Here is a 27,041-nt window from a genome sequence, read left to right as displayed (position 1 = left end):
GAAAAACAATAAAGAGCAGTTAGGACTATATTCACTGGAATTTAGAAGAATGACGGGGGGGGAATCTCATAGAAATCTATGAAATTATAACAGAACTAGATGGGGTAAACACAGGAAGGATGTTCCTGATGACTGGGGAGCCAAGAACCAGGCGTCACAGCCTAAGGATATGGAGTAGGACATTTAGGACTGAGTTGAGGAGAAATTTCTTCACCCAGAGAATAGTGAGTGTATGGAATGCTCTGCTACAGTAAGTGGTTGAGGCCAAAACATGAAATGTTTTCAAGAAGGAGATAAACATCGCTCTAAGGGCTAAAAGGATTGAAGGATATTGGAGCAAAAGCAAGAATAGGGCACTGAGTTGGATGATCAGCCATGATCATATTGAATGATGGAGTAGGACCAAATAGTCAAATGGCCTTCTCCTATTCCTATTTTCTATATTTCTATATTTATTATGATTTTGACAGGGCAATGACATGCCTGAAAGCTGGGGACAATTCCATCACAGCCATTTATGGGATCCTGGCTGCATTGCAACTAATTTGTTGCCATCAGGGCTCCTGCCTCTTTAATGGATGACAGGCCGCAACGAAGAGCCAATAGGTAGACCACTGGCTCTTCAGTAAGAACTGTGCCATCTGATGCAGTAGTCACTGATGGAACTGCATTGACCTGAGAGGACACTATCACAAACAGTACCCTCGCAATGCAGTGAGTGTGGTCCAGGGTCTCCTGATGCAGATTGTGAGTAATAATGGTGTGTCTGCTTATTGAAATACTCAGTTGTGTTTCTTTTCTTACAAAAAATATTTGTTGTGAAGAAATTTGCAAAAGAGGAAAATTCTATTATTGACATTTTGATGCAAATTATATTTCAGTCATGGGAAAGAGTTGAAATTATTTTGTTTATTTTCTGACATAAACCTAACAGTTCTTCCTTTGAAGGAAAGAAATTATGGCAGAGGATGATGTGTCCGTAATTATATTTTCCTCTGGAATCAGTGGGTGTATGAGGCAATGTATATATTCCGTAGTGCCCCAAGCGAGATATACATTTTCTGATCTCATGCTTTCATCGTTTGTTCATGGAAATGGATATAGCTTGATTCAATTTCTCACGTGTAAGAAATCTTTCACGTCTCAAAGTGAGAATGTTGAATTATTAGACTTCTGCCAAGAAGTTAATTGCAACTGTTAGACAGAGTGGCTGCTCATTCAGTGTAAAAGTTTCTGATCCATATAATTGTTTAGACTGTAGAAATCATTTTCTGGAAAGCTGAAAGTTTGGCTGATAACATCTTGAGCAAAGAAATGTTGAGTAGGAACAAAGCTGTCATGGCCTGAATTTTTCAGTGGAGGTTACCATGCTGCTATTGTGGACAAAAGGCCAACTCCATTTTGGCAGACTGAAGGGCTCAGAGCAGCAATTGGCCAGTTAACAGGGCGCTACCGGGCCTGCTGTCCAATTGAGTAAAATAATTTCTAAGAGTTGTCAGGAACAATCAATGGACTGGCAGCTCAGCAGCGCCACCACTACCAGTGGCCATTAATAGAGTTGCAACAGCGTGGAAAGACTGCCTCAAAGTGTTGGTGCTCTCTCAAAAGTCAGGATGGGGAAATCCGGAAGAACAGTCATACTGGACTCAAAACATTTACTCTTTTTCTCTCTCCACGGATGCTGCCACAGCATTGTTCCTTGAAAGTGGAATAGCAGGTTGACATGGTGGTGAAGAAGGTGTTTGACATGCTTGCCTTTGTTGGTCACAACATGAATATAGGAGTTGGAATGTCATGTTGCAGCTGTACAGGGCATTGGTGGGGCCACTTTAGAATACTGCATACAATTCTGGTCTCTCTTCTGTAGGAAAGATGTTAAACTTGAGTGGACACAGAAAGGATTTGCAAGGATGTTGCTGGGAGTAGAGCATTCAAGTTTAGGGAGACAATGAATAGTCTGTGACTTTTTTTCTCTGGAGTGTCAGAGGCTGAGAGGTGGCTTTATAGACATTTATAAAATCATGAGGCACATGGATAGGGTAAATAGACAAGGTCTTTTTCCTGGGGTGGGGGAGACAAAAATTGAGGGCATAGGTTTAAGGTGAGACGGGAAAGATTTAAAAAGGACCCGAGAAGTAACATTTTCACATTGAGGCTGATGCTTGTATGGAAGCAGCTGCCAGAGGAAGTGGTGGAGGTGAATACAATTACAACATTTAAAAGGGACCTTGATGGGTATATGCACAGGAAGGGTTTCGAGACATATGGGCCAAATGCTGGCAAACGGGACTAGGTCAGTTTGGAATGTCTGATCAGCACAGATGAGTTGAACTAAGGGTTTATTTCCATGTTGTATGACTCCATGTCTCTATGACCCAGGGAGTTTCTTCTGAATTCTGTATTTGTTTTCGATTTCCAGCATCCACAGTATTTTGGGATGGATCTTGTGCTGGCGAATGGGGACCACACATATACACCTTGGAGCATCCGTTAAGAAGCAACTTCATCCAGGAATCCAATGAGGGGCCACCATTTACTCCAATGGACTGGGAAAATTCTTTTAAGTTAATATGGCCACATTGATGTGTCCTAAAGTTTGTTCATTTACACCTGCAAGATCTTGCTTACATGAGCTATCTTACTGCAGTGTTTTCAATATTCAACACTTAATCATTGTGACCATTTCTGTAGTAGACACATAAGAAATTATATTGTATATTTATTGTTTAACTTCAAAAGGGTCAATCCATTTTATGAGGCTCCCTTTGAACTCAATGTATAAAAAAGTCATGTTTATGTAGTATGGTAAATACATCTCACTTTTACTCTTATGTTGACCACATTAATCTCTTGGGAATCATTTATAACATTTTTCCTTCTACAGAACTATCCAACTGGAGTCTAAAAGAGCAGTGGTGATCAATGACTTAATAACTTGCCAAAATAGATAAAAGCAACAATCTGAGCCAAAAGATAATCATAAAATGTCTTTCTTTTCACTGTTCAGTTCACATATGTTTATGTTTAGTTCACAGAATTCCTGGCTTCTGCTGAAGATTGAAGAGGCATCTACAGATGGACATTTTTTTAACAAAAAGAAAACACTCCAAGAATGAAACCGTCCACAAAAAGTTTTGTTGGTTGAGGTTTTTTGTTGTACTACTTATTATCCTTGTAATTGTTGATCAGTCTAAGAGATAGAAAGATTTTGCTACCAAGACGAATACCTAGACCTCAAAGAAATAATATGCTGCATAACCTAAGTTACTTCATTGGATACAATTCTGAGGGATAAGATATACATGCATTTGGAAAGACAGGGTTTTATTAAGAGTAGTCAGTATGGCTTCATGCGTGGGAGATCATGCCTCATAAATTTGTTAGAGTTCTTTGATGAAGTGACCAGGAAGGTTGATGAGGGCAGGGTGGTAGACATAGTCTATATGGATTTCAGTAAGGCCTTTGCTTAGGTTCCACATGGTAGGCTGCTCTGGAAGGTTAGATTGCATGGAATCCAGGGAGAGCGGGCAAATTGGATTCATAATTGGCTTGATGGTAGGTAGCAAATGGTAATAGTGGAAGGATGCTTGTTGGACTGGAGGCCTGTGACTAGTAGTGTTCCTCAGGGGTCGATGCTGGGCCCATCGCTGTTTATTATCTATATCAATGATTTGGATGAGAATGTACAAGGTATGATTAGTAATTTTGCAGATGACACTAAAATAGGCAGTATCGTGGGCAGTGAGGAAGGTTATCAGAAATTGCAGCAGGGTCTTTATCAGCTGGGGAAGTGGGCCAAGAAATGGCAAATGGAGTTTAATATAGATAAGAGTGAGGTGTTGCATTTTGAAAAGTCAAATCATGGTAGGAGTTTCATGGTGAGTGGTAGGGCCTTCAGGCATGTAGTGGAACAGAGTTCAGGTGCACGGCTCTCTGAAAGTGGAGTCACAGGTCGATAGGGCAGTGAAGAAGGCTTTTGGCGCGCTGGCCTTCATCAATCAATACATTAAGTACAGAAGTTGGGAAGTTATGTTGCAGTTGTACAGAATGTTGATGAGGCCGCACTTGCGAGTATTGTGTTCGGTTTTGGTCACTTTGCTATAGGAAGGATGTTATTAAACTGGAAAGAGTGCAGAAGAAATTTACAAGAATGTTGCTAGGACTCAAGGGACTGAGTTAAGGGAAGGTTGGACAAGCTAGAACTTTTGTCTTTGGAGCGTAAGAGACTGAGGGGGGATCTTATAGAACTGTATAAGATCACAAGAGGCATGGATAGGGCGAATGCACTCAGTCTGTTTCCCAGGGTTGGGAAATCGAGGACTACAGGGCATCAGTTTAACATAAGAGGGGAAAGAATACGTAGGAACCTGAGAGGCAACTTATTTTACACAAGAAGGTGGTACACATATTAAATGAGCTGCCAGTGGAAGTGGTTGAGGCGGGTACATTAACAACATTTAAAAGGCATTTGGATGAATACATGGATAAGAAAAGTTTAGAAGGATATGGGCCAAGTGCAGGGAAATGGGGTTAGTGTGGATGGACATTTTGGTCGGCATGGACCTGTTTGGGGTGAAGGGCCTGTCTCCGTGCTATAGGACTCTATGATTCTATGACAAGTTGGAGATGAACCCTTCACCAGCTTCAAGTAATAGCCTGGTGTTCCAGCCATTCTTAAACACAAAAAATACTTCTAATTAACTCATCAGTCCATTGTTTCTCATCCCCTGAAAGTCAGCTTCTACCAAAACCTCAGACAGGAAAAGTTACACCTGACTGGACCTATTGGAAATGTTGATGTTCATAATTTTTAAAGGACCATATTGAATCAATGATGTATTTCTTAAGCCAATCACAACTGATAACCAAATCATAAATAGAGCTTAACTAATCGATTTATTGTATAACTTTCTAGAAGCTAAAATTACCAGAAGAAAGACGATGTTTTCTTGTTTTTCTAATGAAGAACTCCCACGTAAGTAGGGACTACCTCTGTCATAAGGCTATATACCTTTCCTTTGGAAGTTTGGATTTTTAAAACACTTACTGGGAGAACTATTTAAAATAGAACAGTGCCAAAGTAAAAATACATATCGAAATGAGAGGACAAACAAACCACCCTCGGAGATAAGGTGTGGGGTAACAGAATGCGAAGAGTAACCCACCATAGTACAGATCCATCATAACCTATTAGAGTCGCAGAAAGATATTAAGAAGTGCACATCACTAGACACTAATTTCATGGCTGTCATGGATGGGCTTATCTAAAAGGATCTGTCAGCAGTACACACTGGAACAAATATTTCACGGTTGGTTCTAAGAGCTTTAAATTACTAAAAGTAAATCTTCTCCCTTTCTTTCTCTCTCTCTCATATACACTCTCCCTCCCTAAAATAAACTGGGCCTGGTTCCCATGGAAACAGTCATTGAGAAGATGCAACACAAACTGAGAACTTTAAAATTACTGCCACATTCACCGCTGCTGACTGCATCCAGGAAACTAATTAACCAACCTTGGTCTCAGGCTAATAACTTGTGTCTCAAGGATACCCAAATGATTCTAAACTGTATATTCTTATATCTTTCTTCACACTGGACAAAATTCCCTTTTAATTTTGTACATCTGCATTCATATTTTGATCCAAGTGACGACATTAAATCTGGATACATTGCACTTTGTCTTTATTATTTTTCTCAGGGTCAGAGAGCAATCAAATTGCTCATTCTTTCACTCAAGTTTATGTTGTGAGAGGCTTTTTTATTGCTTACAATGAGAAACAGGAATCAAAATAACTTAAATCTTTGTTGTGATCTACCGAGGAGGGGACCAGAGGGAAGCTAATCATCCCTTCTCACTTGGTTATCCTACATTTTGTGATAATACACTTTTGAACAGTAAAGACACTTTGATGTCCAGGACATGGCAGATGAAATTATTACAATTGAACCTCAATTAATCAGTTTCCTGTCACTTTCAATGCTGTCAACAATTCTCCCAAATGATTTTCTTTGAATAATATGTTTTATTGCAATAGTCTACTGACTACCAACTAGAAATTTTACCATCTCACGGAGGTAGTCAGATAACGGATGAGTCAAATCACTGTAAATCATCATTAAAAATAAGTGCCTAAATGGTTTGGCTATGAAGATGGTGACTTGCTGTCAATTTAAGTGTTGGACTGACACCCACAAGGAGATAGAGAAAGAAAGTACAGCCCAAATATTAAATTGGAAAAGGTAAATTTGTAATACCAAAAAATGCCAAAATGCTAAAGGAATTGGCCTTTGGATAGAGAAGGTTACTACTAAGGTGCTTTAATGATGATGGATGAATTTATGTTGTTTGTTTTTCTGCCAAAATTCTGAAGCTTACATCCTGTGAGGATAAACCAAAAGTTAAAATACAAATGAAAGCACTGCAGTACAAAAGTCAAACTGTTATAATTCCTGCTCTTTCAGTCCAATTGAACTTTCAGACCATGCATTTGATGGATTACAATGCTACCTGCCCCTTGCTTTGATCGTGGTTAAATGAACTATCAAGTTTTCACTCCAATCATCTGGTTTACACACGTGGGACAATTCATGGATTACAACTGTTTTGTTTAATTCATTCAAGGGACGTGGGCATCACCGACTGGGCCAGCTTTTACTTTCGCAGGTTGATAAGCAATCAATTTTTCTTTCATGCAATAAAACCTTTCAATTAGCTTCTTAATTTCTGAACCAGTGAACTGCATTTTAATTGAAGAGTGATAACTGCTTGTTATAAAGAATTAAAAATATTCATTGCAACTAATTGAGGAAATTAAGAAGTCGGGAACTGATTCATGCCTCATATGGTTGTAAAAACAATGGGAAATCCATCAGTTTGTTCAAGAAGACTAATGAAAATATTAGAATGGGGGAATTAAGTTGTTCATTCAAAAGCTATTTAAAAAGAGGTACTGCAGAATGGATTTCTTCGTCCACAATATTGAAGTGATATAATGTCGACTTGTGATTTTAATACTTTCGCAGAACAGGATGAATTGGCATTAAGAAAAAACAAATGCTCTGCCCTTGGACAAATTAAAAGGTGTAACTAGGAACTTAGAGGTGGAGCTCTACCAAAAAGCCAGAAAGTAAATTACAAAATGGGTGCCAAAATATCTCAAGATGGAAACTGAAGCTACTGAGCAGATGAAATTAAAATTGGATCAGCTGAGTTTGGAAACGGAGTTCTAACAGAAGAAGAAAGACAATTTAGTAATGAGAGAGGGAGAGGGAAGAAAGGAGAGAGAGAGAATTGAGGAAAAAAGGAAAAAGGACAATGAATGACAAGATTTTCTTTTGCCCCTAACAATTGTCAGTGGTTTCATGGTCATAATTCCAGATTTTTATTGAATTCAAATTCCACTGTTTATCATGGTGGGATTTGAACCCAGGCTGCCCGAACATAACTGGGGTCTCTGAATTAATAGTTTAGTGATAACACCACTAGGCCATTGCCTCCCCATTCCTCTCTAAGTTTGTAATCAGTCCTGCTTACATCATAAGACCTAATTCCCAAATTATCGGGGGTTATTGCCTGAAATAGGCAGTCTCTACAGAGCGTCAATGGGCCAATTTTAACTTGGCACTGGCAGCATTGTTGGTGTTAGCGGACTGGTAAGGTCTCTGATCCATTTTGAGACCTCTGCTGCCATATGTTAATAGCAGGTCATGAAGCTCAAAACTGACTTCAGTGTGCTGGTGAAACTGAACAGCTATTTCCCTAATGGCAGAAAAATCAATACTAAGCTCATCAAAGTACCTTGTCTGGTAATGTACTTAAATAACATCCTTGGATTTCTCCACATATTAGAATAGGATGCATCTGCACTGTTTCAACATGGCAATATTAGTTTGACTTTATCCTTGGTCAATCAGAAACATGGTGCCAACTGCTGTGTGTACTCATTGTCACAGTCACAGTGAACATGGTTATACTATGTCCAGTCCCCACGTGACGGTCTCCAATTTGGTATGATCCTGAGTAAGGGGGATGAACTGGCTCCCCTTCTTTATTCAACACCTTCCCTCAGTTGGTCGCAACAAGATTACTTTAAAAGGGATCTTTTCCCACATGAATACCTTTTCCCAGCCCATATATATTCATACTTTAAACGGAGTCAATTTAACCAGGTTTTCTTGGTTAAAGAAACAGGGAATTTATCCTCCACAGCAATGTGATGAAACATAACATGCGTCCACGTGAGTTAGAAATAAGAAGTGAGTCCAAAATGTAAAAGTTAAAAAGAGTATACAAATCAGTTTTTGGATCGTCTGAAATGAACTGATTGTGAATGTTGCTGTTGATGAGTGGGACAGTTCTGGTAGCTCTGACTTTGTTAGTTGTTTGTGCAGCTGTTTGGGATTATTGGTTCTGCAGCTGAAAGAGGGTTGTCCAGTTTCCTTTGACAGTGACTATCAGAGAGATTTTATTTCTTTGACCTTCAGCCGCAGTGGTGTCTTGTGAAAGTTCTCAAGAGGTGCACATTCACAGCACAACTCAGCTCAATGGAACTTGAACCACAAGCCAGCATAATAACATGCCAGTGTGTGAATGCACTAGGACACAACATAGCCAATGATAGCTTTTGACCCTATTTTTTGTATATTCCTGGAAGGGTAAAAACAAATGTCTTTCACCAAGAACTAGCTTTCTTTCAATCATATCACATCTGCAATGTGGGCTACAGCCCATAGGAAATCACAGTTGAGTTTTTCAGAATGGCATCTCTGGTTTTGAAGTGCCATTGTCTGAAATTTCCTTGCTACTCTTCCGGTGCAACATTCTATGTTTCCTCCCGGGATTCAGTATAAACCTCACCACCTCTCCCTCAGGATTTTAGGCACACACTGAATGTACATCCTTGGCTTTTGTTTCGTTAGTATGTCACTCCATTAAGAAACATATGTCGAACTTAAAAGTTCAGTGTATCTGTAAGTAATTTGACATTATGTTTTCCAGACAGTTGCAAAAATGGTTTTGATGTACTAATTTGCTATTTTACTTAAATATCAATGGCATGCCAAAATAGAAAAAAAAAGACTTTCCTGCAGCAAGCTGAGGCAACTTTGAGCCAGACTTTCCAGGGAGTGACAATCTCCTGTAGATTACCAATTGGGGATTACCCTTTTCTTTTATGAAAGAAGGGAGTTTCACATTTCTGATAGGCAATTCCAATCAATGCTCCCTCAGAAATGTGGAGCTGTACATCTATTCTGATATTCTTTTGTAATGTAGAACTGCCAAAGTCTCTCCCTTTGCAAAGCAGTTAACTGCCATATTCTGAAAGGTAAAGGTCCAGACAGCTACTTTGACAGCTGTAGTCAAAAGGCAATTACATAATGTAAGTGCAACGTTAGAATGCTGGGAGTGTAGGGGTCTGAGCAAGCAATGTGCCTCAGTGGTGGTATACCAGAGTGCTAGATAAGTGGTGTATTAGCTGGGAAGGGTGCCAGTTGGTAAGGCTAGGTGCCAAGAGTAGAATGCCAGGGGGGTACAGTGTAGCACAGCAGGTGAGTAGGGGTCAGATGGAGAAGGAGTAGAGAGAGTGAGAGAACTAGAGAGAGTGAGAGAGCGAGAGAAGGAGAGACAGAAAGACAAGACCTTTCTATAGATGTCAACGTGTCATCAATAGATTTGGGCCAATGCGGAAACATGTGTCAGGAGAATGTGGAAACATGATGTTTTCTTATCTTCTGATGGCTTAATTACAGAAAAAGTGACAATTTCTCAAAGGAACTGAAGTCCTCCTCCTATCGTCATGTTTGGAAGTGCAACTTCAACGGTAGGCTGCAGATAGCATTTAGTGATTTGAGACCCGGTCTCTGGCATTTTTAAAATTCACAATGCAAGGTGCAATCTCAAAGAAATTAAACTGGAAATAGTTTCATTGTTTCAGCTGATAAGTTTAATACAACTAAGTGGCTTGCAAGACTATTTCCGAAGGTGCTTTTTCAGAATCAATTATATTGTTGTGGATCTGGAGTAACATGGTCGCCAGACTGGGCAAGGATGACAAAAATTTCCTCTCCTAAAGATTGTAAATAAACGAGATGGATCTTTACAATGACATGGAAGTCTCTTAATCATTAATCTTGAAGCTTACATTTTCTTCCAAGTTTAGTTCCATTCCCACTGTGGTGGGATTTGAACTTATCTCCAAAACAATTAGCTGGGCGTCAGGAGAACTAGACCCAATAAGATTAACATTATGCACCCATCTCCTATTGCAGTAAGTTTATTTATTTACAATTTGTTTCAATTTCACTTCATGACATGGAGGGCTAAACTTACCGCAGCCGGTGGCGGCCACAACGGGGGCACTGGGGCTAATTCTTTGGCCATCTATATGTGAACTGCCTGGTGTCAGGGCTTCTATTGCTTTAAGGGCAGAGTCTTTTCCTCCAAGAACTATAAACAAATTTGCCATCTGGTAGCTCCTCAGTGCCAGCCTCACCACTGGGAGTGGTGGCCACTTGTAGCACTACAACCGGCCAACAACAGCAAGATAGAGGAAACTCTGGGGGCTAGGGTAATGTAGTTGGGTGTGCTGGGCCCTGTTAGGAATGTGCAGCAGAGTGCTTTTGGTAAGGAAAGAGCATTATTTCCATGGGATGGCATTCTACTAGCCACAGTGACAGATTTGGATGGGCAGTTAGACACCTCTAGTTTTTACTGGACAGTTATTTCCACTTGGCAGAGAGCATCGACCAGTTGTAAAGTACCATCAGTTTTGGGAAGATACCTTTCAGTGGCTCCTAATTGGTTATTTAAGGGCTTCATTTAGCCTCTAAGTGGTATGGTTACCTTTCCTTCATTCAAGTGAATTTAGTAAAATTGAGAAGTTGACAATTTCCACTCTTCACCTTCTCCCCCATTTCTATTGTGCCCACCATTAACCCCCATCCCTGCTTCCCGACATCCCACACGTACACACACACACACCCCCCAATGCCTTGATGCCTACTCCCATGGGCTAGATTACATTTTGCACATCATTTGTAAATTTATGTCATGAATCAATCCATCTGATTGCTAATAGTCTCACGAGGTGGTAAATGAACACAGTTCAAAACTGCCCGTTGTCTGGGAACTAAAGATGCTGCTATAAGAATGAGAATGATGTCCACATTTTTATTATTTTTGCTTGCTGGAATCACATTCAAAGAAAGTATTTGTGATTCCAAATGTTGAGCATATATGCAAAACTAGCTTTTCGGATCATTTTATGTCATGAATTCTCTAAGCAAATAAAACAAAAATGTTTAGACTTTTAGACATTAATTCATATTTTAATCAATACAAGTATCCATTTTTGAAACGCCACTGAACAGATTTTACATGAATGAAACTGGTGTCAGCACAGTGAAATACTTCATATAAAGGGTTCAATGTTTTAAACATGTGTAATGTCTAATACAGATTGTGATGTTAAAGCAGATTACATTTCAAACATTTGAAACCACCTTTTTTGGTGCACACAGTTCAGATGCAATAATAAATTAAATGCATCTCCAAACTGCTTGCAATTATCGGAATGCATGTGGAACATAAGCAAACCCCACATTTTCATTGGCATTTATGGAATGTGATGGGTTGCAATGGGAAATCAACACTAGGAATAACCAATACCACCTGTCAATGTTGGTAGTAGCTAGTTCCTCAGTTCACTATGCCTATGTCCTTCTGTAAATCCTGTAGAATAATTCAAACTGCATGTAGAGATTTATATTCAATAAGGGCAGAAAGGTTTGCTATTGGTTAAATGTATTCATACAGTGAAACAGGACTGAAACAGCAATCAGTACAATGATCAAATTAAACCCGTAAGTTAGCTGTATATATGGTTTGATATTGGAAAGTAAATATTGATTCCTAACATTTTTTGAAAGACTTGTATTAGGTCCAAAACACACTCTGAAGAATATTTGACAGATTATTGTGTTCCTTCAGCTAACATATTAGTATTAAATCTAAAAAAGTATGTCTTACGTTTGTCCATTGAGCAAGTTGGACCTGCACTCATTAGTGTTTAGAAGAATGGGAAGTTGGAATGTTTTTGAAGTGTTATTGGGAGGTTGGGTGTTAATGAGACATGAAAAGTTCTGAGGGGACTTCATAGGGTTGATGCTGAGATGATGTTTGCCCTCAGGGGAATCTAGAACTAGGGACATTGCTTCAAAATTAATGGGTCTCCCATTTAAAACTGAGATAAGGAGGAATTCCTTCACTTACAGGGTTGTTAATCTGTGGAATTCTCTACCCAGAGATCAGTGGAGGTTGGGTTTTAAATATATTCAAAGCTGAATTATAAGGGAGACAAACAGCAGGCAAGTGGATTTAAGACGATAATCAGATCAGCCATGATTGAATTGAATAGCAGAGCAGTCTGCCAGTGCTGAATGGCCTACTCCTAATTCTTATGTTCTTATAGAGGAGCATGTCTCCCACTCTGTAATTAGCCTACACAATTGGGGTAGAATTTGCTGTTGCAGTGAAACTCTGGGAGTTATGCCCATTCTATGCCAGTTTGCCAATCTTAATCTGCTCCCAGATTCCCTGTACATTTAATAAGATTGAGATGGGGCATTAAAAAACTTAACATGATTACAACGTAATTGAAAATTGCCCTTTGCCTCTGTAATATATCAGATGGTGCCAACTGTCAAGTCTCTTTACAGTGCATCATCAAAATAATCACTCACTGCTACGAATTCTACTAATTATGTTCTTGTGGACACAAGACAAAAGAATTGAATTGGCTCACTTGGCACTGCTTCTAGAGGCACTATGTAAACTATAATATGCTGAGGCACACAGCTCCGTGTGACCTTATGTGCCTGGCCCACACTTCATTCAGTGCAGTTATCCCAAGGGAATTTAGGTACTTCTGTGTAGTAGTACTGCATGCACAGATTTTCACAGCCACGGCTGAATAGGCAGAACTCTTGCCTGAGTCATAACGTTATGAGTTTAAATTCAACTCCAGAGCATAGAGCACAAAACTAATCTAATGTTCCAGTGCAGTACTGTGGGAGTGTTGCACTGGCAATGGTGTTGCTGTCTTTCAGGTGACATGACCAAGACACAATCTGCCCTCCCTGGTCAACGTGAAAAATCTCATGACATGATTTCAAAGAGCGTAAAGAAGTTACTTCTGGTCTCCTGACCATTATCTCTCCAACCAATATCACTAAAACAGATGGCTTGACCATTATAACATTGCTCTTTGTGTGAATGTACAGTATACTAATTGTTTACCCCCTTGTTTCCTATGTTACAAAAGTGAGTGCATTTCAAATACTTTCTTCACACATCAAGAAAATACTATACAAATGTAAATCTATTTCTTGCTCCCAAACAGCAGTTATCCATCTTGCTGCTTTTTATCTTAACAACAACCTAACCAATCTTTTACTCAAAATTATTGAAAATTATTTTTAAATCTGTTAAAAAAAAGCTTGCAAGGCTGCACTCCCTTTTTGCTAATGATTTAAACACATTAATTTTGAGCAAAAAGCTTTGTGTTCCAATTAAAGATGATCATTCTGAAATGTTAACTGGTTCTCTGTCCAAATATGATTCCATACCTGCATTTCTAATATGCTCTGTTTATGGTTCAGATTTCTAGCATCCATAGTGTTTTGATCAAAAGGCTTATCTACTTGTCTGCTGGGCAATGTAATGATTGCACTCCAGGCACAACCAAATTGCAGATAGTTTCAATCCTTTATTGTGAAAAGTATTGACAAATATCTTAATAGATTCACATGCTACAGTTTGGAGAATTAATTGCACACGCTTTCTTTGAAAAAAAACTTCATCCACATTGGTTTCAACTTTGAATTCCAACAGTGGAATCACATCCATCTCAATGGAGCAGAAAATGAAAGAAATTGCATGCTAATTGATATCTATTTTAAATCCACAATGATGTAGAAAAATTGCAATACATGCTGTTTTGGATGGAACAGGGTTCTGCTAATATGCATGGGGGCTCTGTTCGAAGACCTCAAATAACTAGCTATAGTTTGAGCAAATTCAGGTGTAGCACGAGAACAGGTGTAAGTGGCCTCGACTTGTTCAACCTTTGCGCCATAAATATTCTTTGCCATGCGAATGGAAGGAAAGAAACATTTAAAAAAAACATTGCATTTATTTAGCACCTTTTTGCAATCTCAGCCCATCACAAAGCACTCTCCAGCCCTTCTTGTTATTTGAAGTGCAGTCGCTGTTGTAATGCTGGAAAAGACTGTGGCCAATTTGTGCACTGCAGATTCCACAAGCAGCAATGAGACGATGGCCAGATAATCTGTTTTTCATTTAAATGATGTCCGTCGATGGACAAGTATTGGCCAGCACACTGGGGAGAACTCCCTTAGTATTCTTCAAATGATGCAATGGGATCTTTTACATTCCCTGAGTGAGTCCTCTGTTTAAAGTATTGTTGAAAAGATGGATTTTTGGGTGCAAATTCCAGGTCACAACTTTCACTTATGTAATGAATCTGATACTAGAGATCACAGGATTAACACATTCACCAATCTGACCTGCTTCTAACAGTCCGACTATTACAGCACATATTCTGTTCAATTCTGTGAATGATATTCGAAACTATATATTGCTTATTAGTATCATAAAGTGATTTCTTTGTTCAAGATTTTTCTAGTGCCAGTGAAGTAGTCAGGACTCCACCTGTTTTTAATAGGAACTTCTTTCAGTCGCTTATGGCATCATTTCTACTATTGAAATCTGTCTTAAAAGGCATTTTAAGCGTTTGCTATGGTCAATTCCAGAACTGAAGTGACATGAAATTAAGACAATTTGTGCTTATAAAATACATACACTGAATTTAGCCCTGTTTAAAAAGCTGAGAAATTCCTTTAATTAGCTAAAAGCCACGAAACACATTATTTATTTCAATTCTGTTATGCTTGGCAGGTTGCTATCCTAGTCAAGGATAAAAGATTCTGTGTTTGTAAAAATGCAGAGATTTCTTTAGCTCTTGTGTTCTTTACACAACATTTAATAAAAGCATATAAAATGAAGAAATGGAAACTAAAACTTCCTACCTTTGCTATTTGGCAGAACGTCAGTTAGAAAATAAAGGTCTAGTTTTCTTGTTCTGATGGTGGATTTTCTTCTGGATGCTCTACTCCATAAGTTTATATAACTAGGCAGAGCACTTGCTCTTACGCAGTTTGCTACTTCAAACTGCACAGCAGAGAGAGAGAGAGTCACTTGACAGCACGTCTGTGTAAGGGTGCGTGTGTGTGAGTGAGAGTGGGCTATTTCGCAAGCTGTTTAATGGGCTAGACTGAGATCAGCTTTGGTTTTTGAGCATGTTCCAGCTGAGAATTGTTTCTCAGGTTCTAAGATACAAAGGACCGTGTTTGTGGGTTTGGGGGAGGGGAAAGAACTTTTGAGTTTTTTTTAAATAAAAGAAGCCATTTTCACATGCGTATTTTGTGGACATTTGCCACTGCGGTTGTGCAGCTGACCAAACTGCAACCTTTTACCTTTGTGATCCTTGCATTGTTCTGTCTTCGCAAAATATTTTGATGAACCATTCTTTCTCATCATTAATGAAGAAATCAACAGAAATAATTGGAGAACCGTCTAAAGCCAGCTCAAGTGACAATTTTTCACTGCACTATGAAGAACAGCAGCTACGTTTGTAGGGTTTGTTGCTTTAAAGGAGTAAAAGTTGGTGTGTTTTTCACTATGAAGTCTGGATGTCATAACTTAAATATGGATCTGCTTTGTGAAGTAGAAACAGATGCTCCACATATCCCAGTGGAGCAGCATGTCCATTAGCACATAGAACCTTTATAGCAATTGGAACTCAGTAACCAAGTGCGGCTTCATGTCCACTTCTAAATGCAACTTCAAGAAATGCATACTGTCCTACTAGAAGTGACATCTGCTGTCACATTAACCCTATGTAAAATCTACTGTTTACAAATCTGTGGCTGAATTATTTCAGGCAAACGTCTCATTCCATTGCACTGGTGTTTTCTGCAACATTTTACCTGATATTAGTATAACTGAGGTAAAATATTGTGATTTTTAAGCTGAAGGTGCATGGAACCTAACACAAGTCTGGCGTGAGTCTTCGCACTACTTTTAAAAATGTTGCGCTTGAAGCTGACTGTGCGACAAAGCTGACCAAGTTCCTGGACCAAATAAACAATTTGTTCAATTGCAATCATTTGCATCTCTTGAGGGAGGTTCAAAAAGTAAAGTTGCTTCTTTTAGGTTCAATGAAACATTTTCAAATGCTTAAGAAAAAAATTGACTGAAGAACAGACAACTGCACCCCAAACTAACTGGGAGTTTTGCAAATTTTTAAACAATACATTTCAGTAATTAGGCTACGTACTCACATGTGGTGGATTGACACTTTGATTTAAAATGCTGATTTTTATTGTGTGCTGAGCTCATTTTCAGCTGCGTTATTTATTTTTACCAAGTTAATGCTCCTAAATTTCAAAGAATATTTTTAAAGCAAAGTTTATTTTTTTAAATTAAGTTTTACAGCAAAATACCCTTGGGTACTGGTTTCTGGCTGATTTTATGTTTGGTGATACTCAAATGAACTTAAACAAAAAACCTGTAGGGAAGAAACGACTTCTCAAAACGGGTACAGTTTTCTGATTACATCGAAAGCGGAGACTCCACGTCGAACCGCTAATGTATTTCCCATATGCTACCTCAGCAATTTTTTTCCCATAATAACTAATATACTTAATTCCAAGAACTTTTTACACATATACTTACTGTTTAGAACATATTCTCACCCCCAGCTCTACCACTATTTGGGTTTTGATTTAGACCCATGTGAAGAGCCTTTGGATATTGTATTACATGTAAAGGTGCTATATAAATATATGAGGTTGTTGTTGGATGTGGTTCCTGCAATTTCATCCAGGAGTTCAAACTCCCTTTCCTCAGCGCACAACATGCTTATTCATATGCTTTCATCCTTTTGCTCTTGACATCAGCAAAGCATCTCGTCTCCAGCCTTCACAGTCCGAGAATAAGCACCATACTGAAACCCAAATGTAGCCACACAACGAATACAGCACCGCGACTCATAGAGCTTATGTTGGAGTTCATATTCTTAGCCTAAGTTATTAGTGTATAAAGCACGATAAATTTCAAGTTGCTACAACTACTAATCATTACTTTTCTAGTTTATCTCTCCATTGATTCACACAGCTTTTGCGTTATTCTTTCAATATGGTAAGAGTGATAGAAGGGAGAGGAGTTGACTGTTCAGCTCCTTGTGTACGTTTCGCTATTCAATGAGATTGTGGTTGATCAGAATCTAGGCTCCATTTTCTTTTGTACCCTTGTCAAACAAATGTCTAGTGATTCCAGGTTTCAAACTTTTAACTGAGCAACTATCTTGTTTTTTGTTCAATCCTTCTCTTGAATGACCACTAATTCTGCTTTTAAAGTTTTATCCCCTTGTCCTAGACTCCCCCAGCAACAGGAAAAAAAAAGCTTATCTCCACTTTATCGGTTCCCTTCAAATCCCTAAAACTCTCAAGCAAATTATCCTGTAATATTCAATATTCCAAAAAATACAAAACAAGACCTTGCAATCTCTCGTCGGAATCAAAGGATTTGAACACTGGTGACAGATTCCGAAAATCTGGGTTGGGCTCTTTCCAAAGTCAATACCTTTTCGGAGATGTGGTACCTGGAAATGTACGCAGTCCTGCCAACGTAATTTAAACAGGGCTTTGTGCAATAGATTTATCTACCGTTTATAATGTACCCCCCTACTTATAAAAGCTAACAACCCATTAGTCTTTTTTGGATGCGTTTTCGGCTTGATTAGTACATTTTAGTGATATTTTTTCAGAGACCCTCAAGTCTTTTTGAAACACTTCATAGATTTACACCATTTAAGTTCATCCAAATCAACAAATGCAGCTTCAACACTTACATATCAAATGACTGCAAGCACTGGTGTGTTAGTTTAATGGATAAAATCTGTTTCTGAGGTCTTTCTCGAGATATCTAATACTGATCTAAACTTTTAATATTGATACTAGCAGAAATGATACATTTACACTTACTTTCCCGTAGAGAAAGCACAAAGTCACTTCCTCTATAGTGAGACAATCTTGTATGTTTAAACAGCTGACCAGACAACACTATGGTAAAGGTTTACTGAAGTTCTACTAAAGATATATTTTAGCCTGTAATTTTTAACAACTGTTGATGAATGGAAAAATGTAGTCATTAGCAGCGTGAAAATACTTGCTAAAGCTAGACAGTTCTTGCAACTTACAGATTTACTATCAACAACAAAAACACTTATGACCCAATTCATATTTCACATTCAGGTTTCTAACTCGCTTTTTGTTTTATTTACAAAAATCTAAATCACAGTTTGAAATGGAATAGTTCCTGACTGAGATCACAATTTACTTGCAGGACAGTGGGACAAGGTTGTAATAAATCTGGAGCGTTCGATTTAAGAGGGAGTTTGCTGAACAATACTGACAAAATAGAGGTTTGGACCAAAACGCGCAAGTTCAGCTCTCAGATATAGATCTGTGGCCTGTGGCGAGATGTGTGACGGAATGAGGAGACAAGTGCAGCAAGACCCATCTTCACATCGAGATCATCTCACCCTGTCTTTTATGTTTTTCACACGTGCGGTGGTGAGATTGCTGTTAGGCAGCGGTAAAAAAAACCATCATTGATAGTGAAATGCTTTATTAACGTCACAACTCACTTCATTGATATTTAGTCATCTTGCCAAACAATTTTGAGGTCGGGAAAACTCGACAAGATACTCAAGCAAGCACCTGGTGGATTCTGCTCACGGCTTGCTCCAAGCCACCTCCAATGTGGAAACCAGACACCAAAATCTTAGGGCACACTCCCTGGGCACAGACATTGGCATTCACCACGTGTCAGCCTCTAAGAACTTTCATGACATTACCAACACAGGGGATTGCTTCTGTACTTCAATGCTGCACCGACAGCTATTACTGTAATGCAGCAGCACAGATACTGAGCACCTCGGGGATACAGACTCAGCTCAATAGACTGTTCCAGGCTGCATCGCCGGGCTCTTCACTGGCTGTTATAACACTCATTCACTCACTCTGAGCCTACCAGAATGCTCACACAATCCCTACCTTGCCTTATATCCCCCTTTTTGTATTTCGCCTCCTCAGCCATAGTCACCTGGCTCATACTTAGCACAGGCATAAAACCAGGAAGCTTGTATTCCATGGCAGCAGGTCTCGGTAGAGTGAAGGGGAATAGCGTTCGCTGAGGGGTTCCTAGGACAATGGGCCAAGGGCAGCCTTCAGTAGCAGTCCAGGCCCTGCTCAGGGCAGTTAGAGCCTGGATCCTCTCCTAATAAAGGGTGAAAAGCCAAATATCAGACGGCACACCACCCCTCTCGAGTTTTTCTGTCCTATTCTACGGTGCTTTTCTCATGGAATAAGAGACAGGCAGGTATGGTGAGAGGCGAAATTGGATGGCACAGGTCTTACTGTTGGTGCAGGTGGGAAGGTGGCCCAAGTGACTGAGTAGATAGTGCAGAGGTCACGCAGGGTTCATGGTGTTGGAGCTGGGCTCAGTGAGAGCAAGTATGGAAATATCTTACAGGCAATAGGGAGAGCTGTAGCACATCAGCCTTGGTGGGAGAGGGAGACAGTATCGGAGATACAGTGTAAGAGATTGGAGAGAAGATGGTGTCACTTAATGATAGTGGGCTGGAGAAGAATATTAGTCTTTTTTTTTCGAGCGTTGTTGGACATTTGTCCTGACAGCTGAGATTGTACACACCTGAGTGACAACCTCAGCCCAGGCTGACATGGTCTGCTGTGCTGGCCTCCACCCAGAGGAGGAAGTCCTGTGTCAGCACCATTCTGTCCAGCAGAACCTCCAGGATCCTGCCCACAAAACAGGGTGCTAAACTCCCTCTGTCTGCCACATCCAGTGCAAATGTCAGGAACCGTGCAGGGCAGCTCCAGACTGACAGTGCTTGTCCAGGGTTTTTTAAAAGATGGCACAGCACAAAGAGTGCCAATGAATTCCAGGATATCCGCTGAGAGGTGGGAAAGGCTTTTGGCAGGATAGGGCAGAAATCAGACATGGGAGACACCATAAGAGCATGGTAGGCAATTAATGAGGCCGGTTTGTAATAGATGATGAGAAAACACATTAGGTCTCATAGTGACAAAACCCTCCAAAAGACTTAATGCAATTCAGACAGAGACAAAAATAACATAAGATTCAGCCCTAGTGTCAGAACTGAAAATGTTGGTCCCAACTTTGTAACAAAATTCTAACATAAAAATTGACCCTACTCCTTGATACAAACGTTATAGTTTTGAGAATGTTTCCTTTCAATGAATTGGAACAGGGACTTTTACAGCTATAATTATTTTCATCAATCTGTAGACAAAAGATGAAACACTTCACAGATCAAGCTGTTCTGCTCAGCCAAGATGACAATTCTCCCACATTGATCTAGCAATTTAAGAATATTAATTAGCAATCCATACACCAATGTGGTAAAGATGTTATTCCCTCTATTTTTATAGAATGAATTAACCGAATAATGACTTCTTTCGTTAAAAGGCACTTTTACATATCAGCTTACTGTAAAGAGGCACCATTATGTATTTCTCCTTATGCTATTATTAATACCAATGGCTTTGAGGAATATTTAAAACTGATGGGGCTCCGCAAATAAATGTGTTCAAGAAGTGAATCTTCAGAGGGACTTCCTTATTCCTCAAATCTTATTCTGCAACGATGACTAATTTGTCAGAATTTGATCAGCCAGAATCTGAAATGAATGTAAGATTTCTAATCCTTTGTGAATTGCTTTATTAAGGATACATCATTTCCGCATCACTAGATGTCACTCTAATCCCTCGTCTAGTTTTTATATCTTGTTGCCAAGGCCTAGACAGATGGCGGCGTGTTCATTATGTGATGAACTTCGGTGGTCGGAAAAGTTCATTCACAGTCTATCAGACAAATTCAGCTTGCTGTGATATTTCTGCACTCAGCAAGATTCTGCTGATTAGTTTGCCACTAATTATTAATATACGTGGGTGTTTCAGGAATCATTTCAACAATCCAAAGAGCATAAACTATGAAGCACTTCAATAGATTTCTGTACTGAAGTTCATAATTTACCTCTTTCAGAGAACTCTCCACTGATCTTAATTGTCACATTAAACTGAACTAAAATGTGATTAAAATTCCATCTGTTAAAAATATATTACATGCTAAACTCACCAGACCATAGAGATGTTTTCCCATTAGAGGAGACTGGTGGTGGTTGAATTAGAGGCTCACCACACTTCAAACAAGGAATGAAGTTGAGAAGGCAGGACCTTCATGGTAACATCAGCTGGCATAGGGTTATGAACTCAAACTGTTGGTGTCACATTGCATCACAAACCAGCCATCCAGTCAACTGAGCTAACCAAATCTAAGCCATCAGGGGATTCAAGAATTTCTCTAAAACCCTGCATTCCATGTTGAATGTAACTCAGAGATATTAATGAAACATTTGTTAAATAGATATTTCTTGACAGCAGACAAATGATTTAAACATGTGTAAATGTTTAAAGAACCTCACTGCAGATGGCAGTTCAAAGTCAGGAGAATGGGAAAATTTACGAGCCAGCCAGTGTGTCTGTTTGTGGGTTCTGTTGGGCCTTTTTCCCCAGAGGGGCAATGGAATCAGTGAGGTTGCCCACCCACAAATGTCAAATGGCCAACTGCGGGTACTCAGAGGTTAATGAAGGCAATTGTCAGAGGTCAACTGAAATTTTCTTGTCAGACTCCAGGTCTTCTGAGGAAAGCCTATCACAGCACCCCTGTGGTCGACTAGGAAGGCTGTGAGACCCTCCCTGCTTGCTGGGCTTCAGTTTTCCCTCCTGAGCACTTCCAGCTCAACAATGTTGGCCTAGCTACTTTAGGTTTTTTTCCCTTGATGTCCACTGCTGGCATGTTTTAGAACTTCTGGATGAAATAACTCTGGGTAAGAGTTATTTGAGGTGGTTCACTATCACCAATCCTTCTTGATCTTTAGCCTATCCAGTGATTATGGAAGGGTATACACCACTATAGGGTAACTACAGATGAGGTACTGTTCTCAGATAACGTGAAGGTTTATTACATGATAGCAATAAATACATTTGGTTAAACATACTTATTAGGACCTTAGGAAGTTAGTGTAGAGCATCTGCTCCCTCCAAAAGCAATCGGAGAACTTGTGGTCTCTAACCACAGACCATGGGTGACATCAGCAGAATGGGTGGAGCTAATGTAACATAAAACTTAATGATGTCATTCATTGTAGACATTGTTGTTGGTCCATTACCCTTTCCAGAGAACCTTCAATCTCCTGAATTTCATTCCTGGAAAACTTCGGCTGCAGCCTTTATAAATTTTCCAGCCAAAGTTACAGATTAATTACGGAGTTGTGGTCCTTTTAAATTTATAATTTCTCCTTTTATTTCTTTTTCTGCTAGATACGTTCAATCGTGTAGAGAATGGAATGAGGTCAGCCAGGTGAACCTCATAGAAAATGGGTTCCCTAATTGGGGCTGTTAGCCTGGTCCAATCAGGGAGTCCTGGCTGACAGATATAAACAAGAGGGTCAGAGGTTCTGGTCACTCTATGAGCTGGCTCTGTGCTAGCTGGGTCAGTGTCAAGTACAGTGCACATGTAAATAAAGGATGACTTGGTACGGGATACTGGCTTTCATGGAGTTATTTCAATGATAATTTAAATTTTTCCCTTTGAAATGAATCTGGAGACTTTCTCAGTTCTGTAGTTCTGCTCTAAATTTCTTTTTTGGTCTTTTCACTTTCCTTGAATCTGTGTCTTGTGGATCCTAATGTTAATGGCAGTGATGTTCATTGTGAGAGGTGAGAACTCTTTTTGTTAGCACTTCTTTGCCTTCCCTTTCTGGTCTTTGCAACATTAATAAAATGTATTCCCTTTTCCCTTAGGGATCTCCAAGTTTAATCATGGAACTTTTGCTCGCACTTCACAAATTTTATTGAATTTTTGAGGACATAAGTGAAAAGATTGATGAGGGCAGAGTGGTAGACATTTTCTACATGGACTTTAGTAAAGCCTTTGACAAGGTTCTGCATGGTAAACTGATTATTACAGTTAGATCCATGGGATTCAGGGAAAGCTTGGTGATTGGATACAATATTGGCCTGGTGATAGGAGATGGAGAGTGGTTGTGGAGAGCTGTTTTTTGGATTGGAGTCCTGTGAGCAGTGGTGTTCTGCAGGGATCGGTGCTGGGTTCACTTTTATTTGTCATTTATGTAAACAATTTGGATGAGATTTTAGGAAGCATGGTTAGTAAGTTCGAGTTGATGGTATAGTTGACTGTGAAGAAGGTTATCTAAAATTACAAACAGGTCTTAATCAATTGGGCCAATGGGCTGAGGAGTGGTAGGTGGGAGTTTAATTTGGACAAATGTGAGGTATTACATTTTCGTAAAATGAGCACGGACAGGATTTACATAGTTAATGATAAGGCCCCGGGTAGTGTTGTCAAACAGAGACACCGAGGGGTCCAAGTACATAGCTCTTTGAAATTTGTGTCACACGTAGACAGGGTGGTTAAGAAGGCGTTTAGCATGCTTGCCTTCATTGCTCAACCTTTGAGTATAGGAGTTGGGACATCATGTTGAGGTTTTACATGTGGGGTCACTTTTGGAGTCCTGTGTAGAGTCTTGGTCACCCCTCCCTTTATAGGAAGGATATTATTAAATTGGAGAGGTTTCAGATAAGATTTACCAGGATGTTTGCAGGACCAGAGCGTTTGAGTTATAAGGAGAGGCTGGATAAGCTGGGACATCTTTCACTGGAGCATAGGAGGTTGAGGGGTGACTTTATAGAGGTTTATAAAATCATGAAGGGCACAGATAAGGTGAATAGCAAAGGTCTTTTCCCTAGGGTGGGTGAGTTCAAAACTAGGGGGCATATTTTTAATGTGAGAGAAGAAAGATTTGAATGGGACCTGAGGGGAAACTTTTTCACACAGAGATAACAAGGTGTAGAGCTGGATGAACACAGCAGGCCAGGCAGTATCAGAGGAGCAGGAAAGCTGATGTTTCGGGTCTGGACCCTTCTGCAGAACTCCATCTCTGAAGAAAGGTCCAGACCTGAAATGTCAGCTTTCCTGCTCCTCTGATACTGCCTGACCTGCTGTGTTCATCCAGCTCTACACCTTGTTATCTCCGATTCTCCAGCATCGGCAGCTCCTACTATCTGTTTTTCACACAGAGGGTGGTTTGTATGTGAAATGAACTGCCAGAGGATGTGATACAGTTACAACAGGTACAGTTACAAACAGGTACAGTTACAACGTTTAAAAGACATTTGCACAAGTACATGAGTAGGAAAGATTTAGAGGGATATGGGCCAAATGCAGGCAAATGGGACTAGTTTAGTTTGGAGAAATTTGGTTGACATGGACAAGTTGGACTGAAGGGTCTGTTTCCGTGCTGTGTGACTCAGACTATGACTCTATGACTGTAGCCTCCATCGCTAAGGTCTCTCTATTGTGTAATTATGGGAGGATTTTCTCTCTTTTCGTAGCTCATACACTTGCTCCAGTGCTTCACTCAGTTTCTGAATCAAGGTTTGATTTTGGTGCACAGTACTTACCTTTTTTGCTGCTTTAGTGGATGCTTTAGTTTTGTTCTTTCTGCCGGAAATTGCAATTCAGCCACGGACCAACTGTCTGTTTTTTTAAGGCAGTAATGCTCTTAAGGTGGGAAAATGACTTGTTGAAATGTTATTGTTTCCTCCTGGGTCTTCTAGATTTTTTTTAAGGTAAAAGTTAAATCTGTACCATTGCAATCATGCGGTTTGCCATCTGTATCAGTCTGTGCTGCCAGGTAAGGGTTGCTTAAAATAGTCACCAATCCCTCTTCATCATTGTTTTGTCTTTGGCCTATCCACAGATTCTCGGCAGAGGATACACTAGTGTAGATTATCCACAGAAGGTTCTACTCTTAGATAAAAAGAAGGGTTATTGCATGACAACAAAAAGTATAACTACATTTAGTCCGACACAATTACTAGGATCTTAGGGAAATGGTACAGATACATCTGCTCCCTTTAGACTCCAATGTCTCCACCCGCAGACATTCTGCAACATCAGTAGAATGTGTGGATCTAATATATCATGAATACTAACTCTTTCAAAACCATTACCTTATAGAACAGCTACCAAGGGGATAATTTTAGATTAAAAACTGGAGAAAGATAGCCTTTTTCCAGAAGTGCTCTCTTTCTTTCCCTTACCTGAAAAGACCAGCTTCTTTTATATGGAAGGCCTTCTATTTTCCTAAATAGTGCAGGCTTCAAGTGCCCATTTAACACTGATGACATGGTCCTGAATTTCCTGGAGATACCCGCTCCAGAATTTGTCAAAGGACACAAATATTGGGATCTGATCAATTTAGCCCAACAAAACAATTAACTTACAAAATTTATGTGTTTATTAAACATTTGAATTCTCATTTAATTCATTGCTAATTTGCCAACATAATGATTAGCCTCTAACAACTCCAACCATCTCCTATGTGCCAGGCATGACTCCAATGAGCAGAGAGTTTTCTCCCTGATTCCCACTGATTCTATTTTTGCTAGGGCTCCTTGATGCCACACTCAGTCAAGAGCTGTCACTCTCATCTCACCTCTTGAATTTAGCTCTTCTATTGATGTTTGAACCAAGTCTGCAAAGAGGTCAGGAGCAGAGTAACCCTGGCAGAATCCAAGCTGGGCATCACTGAGCAGGTTATTGCTGAGTACGTTGCATGATAGCACTACTGATGACACCTTCCATCACTTTACTGACGAACAAGAAGAGACTGATGGGTCGGTAATTGGCCGGATTGGATTTGTCCTGCTTTTCATGTACAGGACTTACATAGGTAGTTTTTCACATTCTGACACATTCCACATTACACATGTCCACAATCCCAATTCTGAAGAAGGGTCACTGGACCCGAAATATTAACTTTGATTTCTCTCTACAGATGCTGCCAGACCTGCTGCGCTTTTCCAGCAATTTCTGTTTTTGTTTCTGATTTCCAGCATCTGCAATTCGTTTGGGTTTCAATTTTCAACATTGTTGGGTAGACGATGGTGTTGTAACTGTATTGGAAGAGTTTGGCTAAGGAAGCAGTAAGTTCTAGAGCACAAGTCTTCAAAACTATAGCCGGAATGTTGTCAGGGTCCATGGCCTTTGCAGAATCCAATGCGTCTAACAGTTTCTTGATATCACATGGAGTGAATTAGATTGGCTGAAGTCTGAGATCTGTGATGCCAGGGAAAACTGGTATAAGCCGCAAGTGATAAACAGAGCTAAGCAATCCTACAAACAATGGATCAAAATTGCACTCTTCACTCCTGCTACATCCAGTCATGAATGGTGTTGGACAATTAAACATCTCACCAGAGGAGGAGGCTTCTCAAATATCTCCGTCGTCACAGATGAAAGAGTTCAATTCATCAGTGCAAAAGATAGGGCTCTGTTTATCACTTGCTGCTTATGCTATTTAGCACGTAAACAGTTCTATTTGGTAGCTTTACCAAGTTGACACCTCATTCTTAGGAATGCTTGCAGCAGTTCCTGGCATGCCTTCCTGCACTCTCCCTTGAACCAGGATTCCCAAGATGGTGGCAATGATTGAGAGGTGGGCCATGAGATTGCAGATTGTTGGAGTATGATTCTGATGCTATTGATGGCCCACAGCGCCTCATGGCTACCCAGTCTTGAGTTGCTTCATCTGTTTGAAGTCTGTCCCATTTAATTGAATGAGCTTTGCTGAGTTACTGTACCGTATTTTGTACATGATGCACACTTATTTCACTTTGCATGACAGACTGAAACTAATGGATGATGTACTAATCAAGTGGGCTGCTTTGTCCTGGGTGATGTTGAGCCTCTTCAGTTTTGTTGCAAC

General features: G+C 39.8%; 1 protein-coding gene and 1 long non-coding RNA gene across 2 annotated transcripts in view; both read right to left on the bottom strand.

Moving 5' to 3' along the window:
• Positions 1-15,292, bottom strand: part of LOC125486284 — a 118,056-nt gene extending 102,764 nt beyond the window's left edge. Inside the window, exon 1 of the long non-coding RNA XR_007264969.1 lies at positions 15,109-15,292. This is a non-coding gene — a long non-coding RNA (uncharacterized LOC125486284). The remainder of the gene's footprint in view (positions 1-15,108) is intronic.
• yars1 (tyrosyl-tRNA synthetase 1) overlaps positions 1-27,041 on the bottom strand; it is a 484,347-nt gene that overhangs the window by 216,498 nt on the left and 240,808 nt on the right. The window lies entirely within an intron of this gene.

Source organism: Rhincodon typus, chromosome 27 (assembly GCF_021869965.1).
Source record: "Rhincodon typus isolate 14 chromosome 27, sRhiTyp1.1, whole genome shotgun sequence".
Classification (NCBI taxonomy): Eukaryota; Metazoa; Chordata; class Chondrichthyes; order Orectolobiformes; family Rhincodontidae; genus Rhincodon; species Rhincodon typus.
This window is presented reverse-complemented; position numbering and strand designations above follow the sequence as displayed.